At 34.5% G+C, this 14,890-nt stretch overlaps 1 long non-coding RNA gene across 1 annotated transcript; it reads left to right on the top strand.

Annotated features, from left to right (window-relative positions):
- Nucleotides 1-6,696: 6,696 nt before the first annotated feature.
- On the top strand, nucleotides 6,697-10,840 carry LOC108590905 (uncharacterized). Its single transcript, XR_013533291.1, has 4 exons — nucleotides 6,697-6,717; nucleotides 6,796-6,825; nucleotides 7,865-7,963; nucleotides 10,687-10,840. It is a non-coding gene; the product is annotated as an uncharacterized LOC108590905 (long non-coding RNA).
- Nucleotides 10,841-14,890: the final 4,050 nt, after the last annotated feature.

Here is a 14,890-nt window from a genome sequence, read left to right as displayed (position 1 = left end):
ATCTATTCTAATTCATAGTCTTGGTTATAATTAAGAGGCTTGTAAGTCCCCAATCTGCAGCTCCAGTGTGGATCTTCATCTCCCAATTTTAGTCTCATGTAATTAGTCTTATCCTGAATTTCTCTATTTCTTTGAGCCTCTAATCTTGTTTGACTCTCAAATTATATGAAAAACTCCTTAAGAGTATGAGTAAAGCTAGTCACATGGCATCTCCAGAATAAAGGGGATTCTGTCTTATTTAGTAGACAGTCACATGTTGTCCCATATAGATCAATAGGAGTATTTTTCATTTTAGTAATTCAAATAGGAATACAACATAAATTTTATTAGTTAAATAAATAAACACCACATATTTTGGTAACAAACTGTCCCATGCTTTCTTCATGGGAGATTTGGAGAAAAAGGATGAGGAGGAAGAGGAGGAGGAGGAGGAGGAGGAGGAGACGCAGAAAATGGAGGAAGAGGAGCACAGAGAAGAAGACGAGAAGGAGGAGGAGGGGGAGAAGCAGAAGAAGGTGAAGAAAAAGGATAAAAGCCCAGCATAAGTATCACTGTAAATGCCCATTCATGGGCTGCATCCCTAAGCAACCAGTGTATTGCCACAACTGTGATAAGACAGTAGCTCTTTGTTGATATTTCCCTTGTAACTGAAAGGCATGGCCTTTTCAAAGAACCCAATGTTTGCTTATAGAGGACAATATATCTGTTTTACTTAATTATAAAATATGAAGTCATGTTCTGGCCCATCAGTCTTCTGAAATGGCCTACCGTTCCTGGAAGGTTAAGACTATAACTAGCAGGAGAAGGTCACTACTGTGTTTCTAGTCCACCATGCTTGCTCCACCTGTCATACATAATCCCCACACTTCCTAACTTGGAGAAGCAGAAAATCATGGGTGAAATAATGCCTATATTTTGGTGTTCCAACATAAAATGTATATCACTTAGATTTAATTGTAGTTTTTAAATCAGTATATTTACAACTATCTCTATTTCTTAATTGTAGTTTGCTGTTTGGTAGTGCTTTTGGACTATTTACTTTTTGCTTCCTAGAACATGAATATACTAGATCCACTAGAACTGGGCCTAATATTGTTAGGTCAACAAACAAGTGAAGTAAACCTCAGGTAAGAAATGACAGGAGAATGAAAGGAAAAGAAGAAAGGAAGGAAACCATTTGACATTTTGCAATTAATTAAAGCAGGGTATATTTTTTCAAACCAGACATAGTTCAGTAGTTACTGAACCATGAGATGGTACAGTGGCTCATGCTTGTAATCCCAGCACTTTGAAAGCCCTAGGCACCAGGATCACTTGAGGTCAAAAGTTCAAGAACAGTATTGGCAAAATGGTGAGACCCCATCTCTACAAAAAATAAAAATTAAGCAGGTGCAGTGGTGCAAACCTATAGCTCTAGCTACTGAAAGGAGGTTTGCTTGAGCCCTGTAGTTCCAGACTGCAGTAGCTCCGATTGCACCACTGCACTCCAGCCTGGGTAATGAATGCAGTACATGGACCTATTAAAAAAAAAAAAAAGTCACTGAATTCTATGTAACTCTTTTCCATTAAGTATGTAAAGAGAATAGGTTTGTTTTATGCCTAGAAGAGAACTTTTATCTACGATGCTTAGAAATTCCATGCCAAAGAACAAGAATAGTTTAAATCTAATTTACTTGAATAATATATTTGCCTAAATAAATAATTTATACTTTTGTATATCACCTAGAGAATACCATAATTTCTGATAGGACTATTCAAATTAGCATAAATGATTTATCTAATAAACATCTCCTTTAAAAATCACACACAAATTTATTTTATTTTATTTTCTTATTTTACGTTAAGTTCTGGAATACATGTGCAAAACATGCAGATTTGTTGCACAGGTAAACATATGCAATGATGGTTTGCTGCACCTATCAACCCATAATCTAGGTTCTAAACCCCACATGCATTAGCTATTTGCCCTGATGTTCTCCCTCCCTCCTGCCCTCAACCACAGGCCGTGGTGGGTGTTGGTCCCTTTCCTGAATCATACACAAATTAAAAACATAATTTCAATTAGTGTGATCAACCTAAAGATAATGCATTTACAATTCTGTTATGTAGTTTTCCAGTCCTTAAAGTACACAAACAGTCTCCTGGAGATATTCTTAAAATTCAGTTTCCAGGTGTACACCACAAGATTCTAACTCAGTAAGTTTGGAAAGGTAGACTAATAATCTGGATTTCAACAGGCACCAGCTGATGCTGATTGCGATGGTCGTATGTGGCACAATCTGAGGAACAGCGGACTGGGCTGTATAACTTATCTGAACTTTAAAAATGAGTTTTTAATACTCACTTCTTAGCACTTCGAATTATTCAACCAGTAGCAAATAGGTGAATTTTTATACATGTTTGCCTATGAATTAAATTAGAATTCTGTTTTTCTCTTTCTGTATAATACAGTTATTTCAACAAATGGCCTCTATAAAGACATATCAGATCCTGAAAACTCCAGGGAAGTAAACTCAAATTTCTAAACATGATAAATCAGTCTTATGTGAGAGATATATGACCAAGCACCTATAATCTTTTGACATTAAATATGAGAATCCTTTTATCACATGGTATCCAAAAAATGACTGAGTTTTGACAAATTTTTTTTTCACTTTATTACATAAAATATTTTAAGTCAATATAAGAATTTAAGAATACAAGATAAATAATGATTTGTAGTAAAACTTTTGAAGTATAGAATGACTCCAATTTTATTATGCCAATTATCACTATTCACTAGAAAATGTATAAAATTTTGATAACATGGTTAGTATTATTTTTGACATAGCACTGTTCCACCTTGAACATATATTTGTTGAAAAGTAGTTGATGGTATTCTACCAAAACACCTTTATCACTGTAATCATTTCTATACCTGGTTTCCTCCACCATGCTTTTCTGTTGTCTGACTCACTGATGCCTATACTAACATCACACGCCTGGATTAACATGTGATGGGTCCATTTGCTTTCTGTTTTCTTTGTCGTCACAATCATCTATTGTAAAATCACCTGGTTAAGTTTATTTTTAGAATTTGTAGAGACAGATTTTGGGCATTACTTTCCTTTCCATCATACGATCTCATAAGTGATGTTATTTGGAAAAACAAAAGGGAGATTCCAATGTGTTTAAATACATCAGCCTTCTATGAAAGGATATCTCTTGAGGCTTCACCTCAGCTTCACTGACTTCTTGACTCTCCTCTTGAGTAAAAGGTAATATGTTCAAGTACAATCTAATATAATGTCTTAGCAAAAGCTATTGTTTGCTAAAATCAATTGCAACCCACTTATGAAAATGTGTATTATCTATTGATAACTTCTTATAAAAAAATAATGATCTTTTACTGGGATCTGAAGATGAGTTCCAGATATCAATTCCTATGAATTAACACCAGCAATCAACATGCAAAATAAATAATGTGGAATATGGTAATGTATTACATCCTTTCTGATGGTGGGACCTCAATGAACTCTTTTTATTTCCTTGCCTAGATATTTGATACCTACTTTCTTAATTATTACTTTTACATTTAACTTAAAGTAGAAGTTCAAATTTTACAAGAAGATAATGATACATTCTCTCTTTGCAAATGTATTATCATAAAAGTTTATTTTTTTAATTTACTTTCTTCTGAATAGTAAACTATTTTATTACTTTTTTATTGACCTTTCCATCATTGAAAACAGTTCTGTTATAATGCAAAACATATGCTGTATAACAATTAGTCTTTTCAATCTTACTAATTTATTTAACCCATTTTCATTCATAAGTGTTATGGCAGAAAAGAGTTTACTGTTCCAAATTTTTACTATTGTGTTACTTGGTAAAATATGTTTTTCAAAACCATTAATTACGTATGGATTACCTATGTTTATTTATCTATCAGTGTATGTGTTAGTAAAAGAAGACACCTTTCTCACAACAACGCTAACATTTTCATGCCTTTTGTATCATAAAGAGTTGTAGTAGGATTTACCTATTAGATAATAGAAAAACTTCAAGAATTACATAATTTTTATAGTTAGTTCTACAGTAGAAGTTTTCATTGAAATGAGTGAAGCAAAATGAATGAATAAATAATAAAATAAATGCCAAAAATCATGAATTCTGCTTTCTATGATAGAGATGTAGGGCTGTTTAAGAGCAGGACATTTTATTATAATTAGATGAAAAATGTTACTGTAATGTCCTATCGCAAGTGACAGGTAAGAGAGATTAGAAAAAAAAATTTAATTACCTATTAATGAATTATTTCACAGCTGCAATTAACAAGTAAAAATGCATGTAATTGTAAGTCTTGTGGTAATTGTATTTTCCAATGGAAATGCTTTTATTTACATGTTTGTAATTTAAAAATAAGTAATCTGCTTTACTTTTTTGTATCAGCAAAGGAACTGGATTCATTTGCTTATGCATAATTATAAAAACATACCAGAGTCCCAGATGAGGCTTTGTTGAATAATATTATTTGAAATATTAGTCTTCACAAATTCAACTTCTCAAAGTAGCTACAAACATTTTCCCTTTTCAAACACATTCATTTTGTTTTTCTGTAACCAATGTCATTCATGTTCTAATCTCAGGGTTAAACCAGCTATTCTCTAATAGAAACCTGGCTCACATTCGCTGACTTTATTATAAAGCAAGTCTTCATTGCTTGTCATTCTGTCTTCTAAATATCCACTTATAAACCTTAATTAGCATTCTTAATGTCAATATCTAAGTCCCCTGCAATGTCACAACAACCTTAGTGGTCATGTTTTCTCCAATTATGTCCTCCCTATATGCTGAACTGTTTGCACTTTCAATATGCTTTCCTCTCTTTTATTACTTTGCAGTATCCCAACACTTCCATTTTCTCATTCCATATAACCCAACTCAAGCTTGTCTTTCTTCATTACCTTCTTATTCCCATTCTCTTGGTCTATTTAAGACGTCCATTTGTGTGTTTCTTTAGCATATTAATATCTCCAAATCAGAGCACACACCTTTACTTATCAATTCATGAGGTCCTGCCCAGGGCTCACACCTGTAATCTGAACATTTTGAAAGGCCAAGGCAGGAATATTGCTAGAGCCCAGGAGTTTGAGAAAAGCCTGGGCAATATAGTGAGACTAAAAACATTCTCTCCTAAAAGAAAAAAGAAAGAAAGAAAGAAAGAAAATATCTGGGCATGGTGCCACATACTTTCAGATCCAGCTACAAGTGGAACTAGGGAGGCTAAGGTGGGAGGATGGCTTGAGCCCAGGTGATCCAGGCTGCAACAATCTATGCTCATGCCACTGCACTCTGGCCTGGTAAACAGAGCATGTCTTCCAGTGCTTTGAAACATAGTGCGACCAATAGTAGTTTGTTGAATGAATGCAAGAAAGAATGTGATTACTGATTTTTCACGTATCATTTTATAGGACTCAGCCAACTATGAAGTTTCTTGTCTTTGCTTTCATCTTGGCTCTCATAGTCTCCATGGCTGTAAGTATATCTGGAAATTTTAAAGAATACATTCTTGGTACTTATCCCAAGGGTCTGTCTAATTCCTTTTGTTCTGGGATACACTCATGTTGACTTCAATACAGTTTGTAAGCTTAAATATTTCCATATAAAAAATTCTTTGAATTAACCTATGTAAGTTCTTTAAGGACTTATAAAAGATGTATATTACAGACCTACACTCAAGTACAATTACTTTAATGTAAAAGTAAAAGAAAATTAAGTGAGCTTCATAAATATTTGGGACTGAGAACTGTGAAAATGTCTTTATAAAAAGCTCTAGACCATCTGAAGTTAGAAATCTTAGAAAAGAATAAGGTGCACAAAATGGAACCCAAGTATTAGAGGGTGTCAGAATAGGAATTTTCAATTCATTTCTTGCACAACATAACTGTTAAAGTTAGCATGCAATTATTTAATTCTTTCTAAAATAAAGTTGCCTACTTTTTTTTTACCATATAACAGATCTCTATATTTATTAAGTGTCATGAGTTCCCAGCTTATGTTGTCATTTACTATTGTATATTACTAGGTAAAGCACTTGATCTCTCTGGAGCTCTTTCTACTTCTCTGCTTCCACCTCTTCTTCCTCTTTCTATGAAGTTAATAGAGAATTGGTCACAAAAGAATAATAATACTTCAACTTATTCACTAAATTATAAAGAACATTTCAAAAGCAGAATTGGTTATGAGATCACAGTTTATCACATTATTTTATTATAAAAGGATAGAAGTAGAAAACATGAACATATAAGAAGAACATAGAAAAGTATAATACCTGCTTCTATTAGCAAATAAAATATTTGCAGGTTGGTAGCTTTTGAGCTAAATAGAACATATTCATATAAAAAACAATCCAGTGTTTCATTTTTCAGTTTCCACTCTCTTATTTGCTAGTAATAGACATTTCCTGCATTTCATAACAAAGATGTATAAACCAAAATTAATTGATATTTGATTATAGCACATTACTTATAGAGAAGGTTATCCTTCACTCATTTTAAAGGTGTCATAAAGCTAAAATAACTAACTTAGTGTGTCATCAACCCAAGAATGCCTCCATTCTGTTTAATCACAATTGTGGCTAGGTCAATATTTATACTTACTCTTGAAATATAAAATTAAAATATTAATTATTTTCTAATTTTCTTTTTTTCCAAGGGAGCTGATTCACATGAAGAGGTAAGACATTTCCATTTACTGGAAAACTTGATAATCAAACATATATAGAATTTTTAATCTTTTCTTTTCATTTCACAGAAACATTATGGGTATAGAAGAAAACACCATGTAAGTGTTCTTCTTATAATATACACTCTGAATAAGTTTTCTTCTCTGATTATTTATTCTCCTAAAAGAATCGACAGTTGTCCCTCAAAAATTTGGATATCATTAATTGCTAAAGTGTACATTGATTTCATTTATTTATGATGCAAAGGCTAAAAGTCACAAATATCTTATGTCCTAACAGCATTTTAGCAGAAATTCAGTTCCACGCTGAATAAGTCAATTGTCACTTATTCTCTGAGAATTTAAGTATCTTTGTCCTGTAAATAATTACACTTACCTAAAGAATAGTTGAAATCCTAATTATATGAAGTATTACATATGCCTAATGAAGCATAGAAGCAACTTATTTAATATGGTTAATTTCTACCTGAATTTTTGAGGATGATAAACCCATTAAATTAAACTATGCTAAATTAGAAAGAAAATTTTATTTATTTAATATTTTTCTAAATGTTTGTATATAAAATCTCATATTATTTTGGCCTGTAATATCAACATAAATAGGGGTTCAAAAATTCTCCTCAATAGTATAGAAGTACATATGCTAAAAAAGCACCAAGTAAGAATATACATAAAAATGGATGAGGACCATTTTTGATAACAGTAGTGGGTGTGAAATGTAGTAATTGTAAAGGAAAGTAAGCTCGCTAAAAGAGGGAGATGAAGAAGCACCACCTAAGTTGGAAACAGTAACTTAGTTTCCATAATACTCAATAGTGAGCAAAATAGTAGCTTGGAGGAAATATATTAAAGAAGATTTAAAGCATTTATAGAGATTACCTATAATCAGCGTTTCTACATGTGATGTTGTCACAAAAATGTTAACGCACAGTAAATACTTTACCATTTCACCTGCTTTTAAATATTTTTCTGACAAAAAAGAAAAATCTAACTAAAAGTTTGAAAACATTTATGTAGATAATATACAAGGTCCTAACAACTTTAACATCTAAGATTTTAATGATAGTTTTGGGGAAATACTTGCACTGTCGTCGTCTCTATTCTCTGCAATTTGCTCTCTCCTTTTTTGTGTATGCAGGAAAAGCATCGTTCATATCGAGGATTTCCATCAGATGAATACAGTTCCTATCCGTATTACCATTGATATCCTCAGTAACCATGGGGCATGATTATAGAGGTAAGCTGACTCTAGTTACTTTTCTTTGTAGGACTATCAACCTCAACAGTTAAAACAAGAAAAAACAAAAATAATGCCATAAAGCCAACCACCATTCCTGTTTAAGAAATGTAGTAAGGTTTAGCTCCTTGAAGTGTATTGATTTATATAAATGCTTCTGAGGCTGTAGCTGTCCGGCATTATTTCTTAGGTCTCTATTCTATTCCATTGGTCTGTTTGTCTGTTTTGGTGCCAGTACCATGCTGTTTTGGTAACTGCAGCCTTGTAGTACAGTTTGAAGTCAGGTAGAGTGATGCCTCCAGCTTTGTTCTTTTTGCTTAGGATTACCTTGGCTACATGGGTGCATCTTTGGATCCATATAAAAATTTGTTTTGTTTTGTTTTGTTTTGTTTTGTTTTTTTGAGACCGAGTTTTGCTCTTGTTACCCAGGCTGGAGTGCAATGGTGCGATCTTGGCTTACCGCAACCTCCGCCTCCTGGGTTCAAGCAATTCTCCTGCCTCAGCCTCCTGAGTAGCTGGGGTTACAGGCATGCACCACCATGCCCAGCTAATTTTTTTTTTTTTTTTTAGTAGAGACGGGGTTTCACCATGTTCACCAGGATGGTCTCAATCTCTTGACCTCATGATCCACCCACCTCGGCCTCCCAAAGTGCTGGGATTACAGGCTTGAGCCTCCGCACCCAGCCCACATAAAATTTTAAGTAGTTTTTCTATTTTGGTGAATTTTGTCAATGGTAGTTTGATGGGAATAGCATTGAATTCATAAATTACTTTGGGCAGTATGGCTGTTTTCATGATATTGATTCTTCTTATCCATGTGAATGAAATGTTTTTTCATTTGTTTGTATTCTCTCTTATTTTCTCGAGCAGTAGTTTGTAGTTCTCCATCAAGAGGTCCTTTGTTAGCTGTATTCCTAGGTATCTTATTCTCCTTGTAGCGACTGTGATTGGGAGTCCCTTCATGATTTGGCTCTCTGCTTGCCATCTGATATTCAACAACCCTGGCAAAAACAAGTAATGGGGAAAGAATCTTCAATTCAACAAATAATGCTGAGAAAACTGTCTAGCCATATGCAGAAAACTGAAACTGGACCCCTTCCATACCCCTTATACAAAAATTAAGTCACGATGGCTTAAAAACATAAATGTGAAACCCCAAACCATAAAAACCTGAGAAGAAAACTTAGTTGGCACCATTCAGGACATAAGCATGGGCAAAAACTTCATGAAGAAAATACCAAAAGCAATGGCAAACAAAAGCTGAAATTGACAAATGGAATTTGGTTAAACTAAAGAATGGGTATATACCCGAAGGAATATAAATCATTCTTCTGTAAAGACATATGCACACGTATGTTTATTGCAGTATCATTTACAATAGCAAAGGCTTGGAACCAATCCAAATACCCATGAATGATGTAATGGATAAAGAAAATGTGGTGCATATACACAATGGAATAGTATGCAGCTATAAAAAGGAATGAGATCCTGTCATTTGCAGGGTCATGGATGAAGCTGGAAGCTATCATTCTCAGCAAACCACAGGAACAGAAAACCAAACAGCATGTTGTCTCACTCACAATTGGGAGTTGAACAGTGAGAACACATGGACATAGGGAGGGGAACAACACACACCAGAGACAGAGAGTAGGGAATGAGAGAAAGTAACTTAGAGAAGGCAAACGACTATGGTGCACGTATACCTATGTAACAAACCTGCACGTTCTGCACATGTATCCCAGAACTTAAAGTAAAATAAAAAACAAAATAAAATACCCTCTAAGGGAAAGCTTCTCTTCACTACTGTTAAGAGACTGAGTTTGGGGTAAAGAAACTCCTACGTTTGTATCCTGACCCTGACAACTAAGTTTCATGACCTTGAACTATTTCTAATCTACTCCAAACCTCAGTTTTCTAGTCGACAAATAGCTATAATAATACTTAAGCTCTTTATAGAATTGATAAAAATATTGAGCAACATTATTTAGAAACCCTTGATCAGGAAGGTATATGATTGTGGCCACAGGCGTCTCTGCCACTAAATCTGTACCTGATGTTATTTGAAGTTTTCTATCCTCAATTATAATCTTTGCAGAAGTTGCACAACCGCCATCTAGGAACTCATGAGAAATTGACACTTTATGCCTACGTAGCTCTAATGAGCAATTGCTATAGGAGTTACTAATGTAATATCAACAAGGAGATGGGAATTTTCAAGGAAATAGGACATGGGAAATCGTGACAATTTCCCTTTTAGAAAGTCAGTTTTATGTGTCTATATTCACAGCATATATGATTTCAAATATTTTAAATGTATAGGGACATTTTATTCCTTTTGAATTCCTGCTCTTTGTGATATGGGGAAAAAGCCTGAATTGATTAGATAATTGCTGATGACATTTAAGAAAGGATATATTTAAAATATTATTTGGTGAAAAGAGATGAAATGTATAGGCAATATTTAAGTGATAGAATAAAATAAGATGATGATGGAAAACCTCAAAAAATTTAAATTTAAATTGCAGATGCTGAATGATAATTCTTACTTATTCTGACACCCACTTAATGAGTATTTAATTGTCTACTCTGTCTCAAATATTATTTTGGTCCCTGAATTATAATAAATTAAACTATCTATAAATAGACAGTACCAGGAAGAGTATAAATTTATTTACAAGAGTGTCAATTTTGGAGATAAAGTATTATTTTCTCTTTTTTTCCAGGTTTGACTGGCAAATTCACTTTTCACACCTGTGTTCTCACTTGTCTTGAAGAATTATCAGAAGGCAATGCAGAATAAAAGAATGACCATGATTTAGTGCATTCTGTGTTTTATGATACTTACCTTTCAAATTATCATTTGATTATATACTTGAAATTTAAACTGTTAATCTTTTCTCATTGCTGTTTCTTAGTAAATTAAATTTATTCTTCTCTAAAAACAATAAATTTCAAGCACAGTATAATGTGTACCCTATTTCTCTTTTTTATATTACATACGTAAAGAATTCTTTCTTTACTTCACTTTCCCAGTTTGAGTAGCAATTATGAATTTAGCATGTTATATTTATTCATTTTATCTTACAAACACATGGTCCTCAATCACATCTCGATTACTAGACCTATTGATGACAACATTTGATTTGTCTCCAGTGTCCTTTGCCACATCACATTTCTTAGCATTCTCACATTTCTTATCTCAGGCCCTTTAGGCCAGAAGATAACCCCCGTGTCACTCCACAACAGTGCACAGGCACTCAGAACACAAACTATTTAATGCTCTCTATTGGTTTGTCAATATATCCATTGAACAAAAATGTATTGAGTGATCCCAGCTGTCAGACACTGTTCTAGATGCTTAAGTCACAGAAAGAGTCAAAAGCCCTGCTGTCAGAGCTTTTACATGTAGTTGGGAGATGAAGACAAAAAATAAACAAATAACACATGACTCTGGCAATAATAAGTGTGCTAAGGAAGTATAAGGCAAGACTCAGATATAGAGACAGCCTCAAGTAGGAGAGTCAAGGATAACCCCTCTGGTAGAATGACATTTTAGAAAAGATATAAATTAAGTATGGGAGTAAGGATGAAGAAAGACATTTTCAAGCAGAAGAAATAACAAGTACAAATCCATTGTGAACTTTTGGTTACATATAAGTTGCAGAATAGGCCGGGCGCGGTGGCTCAAGCCTGTAATCCCAGCACTTTGGGAGGCCGAGGCGGGTGGATCATGAGGTCAAGAGATCAAGACCATCCTGGTCGAAATGGTGAAACCCCGTCTCTACCAAAGATACAAAAAATTAGCTGGGTATGGTGGCGCATGCCTGTAATCCCAGCTACTCAGGAGGCTGAGGCAGGAGAATTGCCTGAACCCAGGAGGCGGAGGTTGTGGTGAGCGGAGATCACGCCATTGCACTCCAGCCTGGGTAACAAGAGCGAAACTCCGTCTCAAAAAAGAAAAGAAAAGAAAAAAAAAAGTTGTAGAATATTTTTTTCACTCTCGTGTGAAATAATGGTAAGTTCATAGGAGTGGCATTGAATCTATATATTGTTTTGGGCAGTATAGCCATTTTAATAATGTTGATTCTTCTAATCCATGAACACGGAATGTTTTCCATTTGTTTGTGTCTTGTGTGATTTCTTTCAGCAATGTTTCATAGTTCTCCCTGTAGAAATCTTTCACCTCCTTGGTTGTATGTATTTATAGGTTTTTATTTTTTTTTTGTGGCTATTGTAAATGAGATTGTGTTCTTGATTTGGTGCTCACCTTGTACATTATTCATGAATAGAAGTGCTACTGACTTTTGTGTACTAATTTTGTATCCTAAAACTGTGCTGAAGCAGTTTTTCAGTTCCAGGAGTCTTCTGGTGGAGCCTTTAGGGTTTTTCAGGTGTTGAATCTTATTTCCATGAAGAGAGAGAATCTGACTTCTTCTTTTCCTAATTTTTATTACTGTATCTTTTTGACAGCCCTTTCTATCTCTTTCAATATTACATTGAATAGGAGTGGTGTGATTGGACATCCTTTTCTTGCTCCAGTTCTCAAGGGGAATGCTTCCAGCTTTTGCCCATTCAGTATAATGTTGGCTGTGGGTTTTTCACAGCCAGTTCTTCTTATTTGGAGATATGTTCCTTCAATGGCTAGTTTGTTAAGGCTTTTATCATAAATAAATGTTGGTTTTTATCAATAGCTCTTTCTGCATGTTAAGATGATTATATGGTTTTTGCTTTTAACTCTGTTTATGTGTCCAATCACATTTATTGATTTATGTATGGTGAACCAATCTTGCATCTCTGGAATGAAGCCTGTTTGACAATGGTGAATTAACTTTTTGATGTGCTCTTGGTTTGCTAGCATTTTGTTGAAGATTTTGCATCTATGTTCATCAAATATATTGGCCTGTAGTTTTCGCTCGCGCGCACGTGTGTGTGTGTGTGTGTGTGTGTGTGTGTGTTGTCTTTGCCAGGTTTTGGTATTGCAGTGATTCTGGCTTCACAGAATTACTTACAGAGAAATCTCTCCTCCTCATTTTTTTTGGAAAAGATTTAGTATGACTGTTGCCACCTCTTCTTAGTATGTCTGGTAGAATTAAGCTGTGAATCTATGTGGTCTGAGGTTTTGTTGTTTTGTTTTGTTGGTAGCTTTTTAATTACTGACTCAATAATTAAACTAAATGTTTGTCTGTTCCAGGTATCAATTTCTTCCTGGTTCAATCTTGAGCGATTGTCTGTTTCCAGGAACTTATTTATTTCTGCTCAATTTACTACTTGTGCACATACAGGTGTTCATAATTGTCTCTGAGGATCTTTGTAATTCTGTGGGTTCAGTTTTAAAGTCACCTTTGTCATTTCTGTTTGCTCTTATTTGAATCTTGGCTTTTTGATCTTATTAATCTAGCTGGAAGTCTATTGATCTCATTTATTGTTTCAAAAACTAACTTTTGGTTTCATTGATTTTCTGTATGGTTTTTAGTTCCATGTTTCATTTACAGAATTTGTTTCTAGTCCTTTTTTTTTTTTTTTTTTTTTTTTGAGTTGGAGTTTTATTCTTGTCAACCAGGCTGAGTGCAATGGCAGGATTTTGGCTCACCACAACATCCACCTCCAGGTTCAGGCAATTCTCCTGCCTCAGCCTGCTGCATGGCTGGGATTACACATGCCCACCACCATGTCCAGCTAATTTTTGTATTTTATTTTTATTTTTTATTTATTATTTGTATTTCATTTTATTTTTTTTAGTAGAGACGAGGTTTCACCATGCTGTGAGGGCTGGTCTCTAACTCCTGACTTCAGGTGATCTGCCCAACTCAGCCTCCAAAGTGCTGGAATTACAGGTATGAGCCACCGCACCCAGCCATATCCTAAGACTTTATGAAGAATCTATAAGACTTGTGAGGGACAGCAAAGTCCTCCATGATAAGTCTTCTCAAACAGTTGTATGATTCTGCACAAATAATGTTACCTTGAGTGCCCATGTAAAATGGGCCCTCTTAACCCCAGCATTTAGGCTGGATTATAGGGTTGATCAGTGGGTGAATACATCAGCTATCATAAAGCCAGTCTCACATGGCTTGCATGTGAAGCCTATCAGCTGCTGCATCTGGGGTGCTGCACTTAGCATTTTATAGGGAGAATAGGGCAGTCCCCTTCCCAGGAAAAGCAGCCCTTAGAGTGGTGTTTATCCAGTCCACTAGGCTGGTCATTCTTTCTGAAATGGCCTCCTATGAATTTGGATCACATATACTCATCAGCAATTCTTTATTAGTGAGCTATGGGTCCTGCATTAACCCAAACATAATTTTTCTTTCTGTAGGATTTAAATTTAAGGTTACTAACCTTAAAGTAGTTATTTTTATAATCTTTTGTCACTAAGATTTCTCATGAGATGATGAAACCAATTTTTTAAATCCAACAATTCATTTATATTATACTCTCTGACTTTTATAGTTACTTGATTTTGCCATTACCCCAAATTGACTATCTTTTTGGTAACCATGGGTCTTTTGGTAACTTTTTGTTGTCCTGGGTTAATAGTTTTCTTTGGGGGTAGCTTTGAGGCTAGTGATCTGAGCTGAGACATTCCCACATCTGAGTTTGGTCTAGCCTGAAGGCCCAACCCAGCACTCTTTTATTTTCATTTTGGCTATGTATAAATAACAATAATGAAGTGATTTAATATTTTGCATTTTTCTTATTAGTTTGCATTCCCTTCTGCATTGGGTAAACTAATTCCCTGAGAATATGGGTATGATTCATCTCTAAATCCCGCTGGTAACTTCTACCTTTGGTAACAGAATGCAGCCCAGCTGCAGTTCCTGAAGATGAGCAACCACATGGCCACAGAAGTCAAGATTTCTTACTCCCCATCTTTTCATTTTTCTCTATATCCATTTAGTTTTTTTTCTGTATAATTTTTCCTTCATTTAA

The sequence above is a fragment of the Callithrix jacchus genome, chromosome 3 (genome assembly GCF_049354715.1).
Source record: "Callithrix jacchus isolate 240 chromosome 3, calJac240_pri, whole genome shotgun sequence".
Classification (NCBI taxonomy): domain Eukaryota; kingdom Metazoa; phylum Chordata; class Mammalia; order Primates; family Cebidae; genus Callithrix; species Callithrix jacchus.
This window is presented reverse-complemented; position numbering and strand designations above follow the sequence as displayed.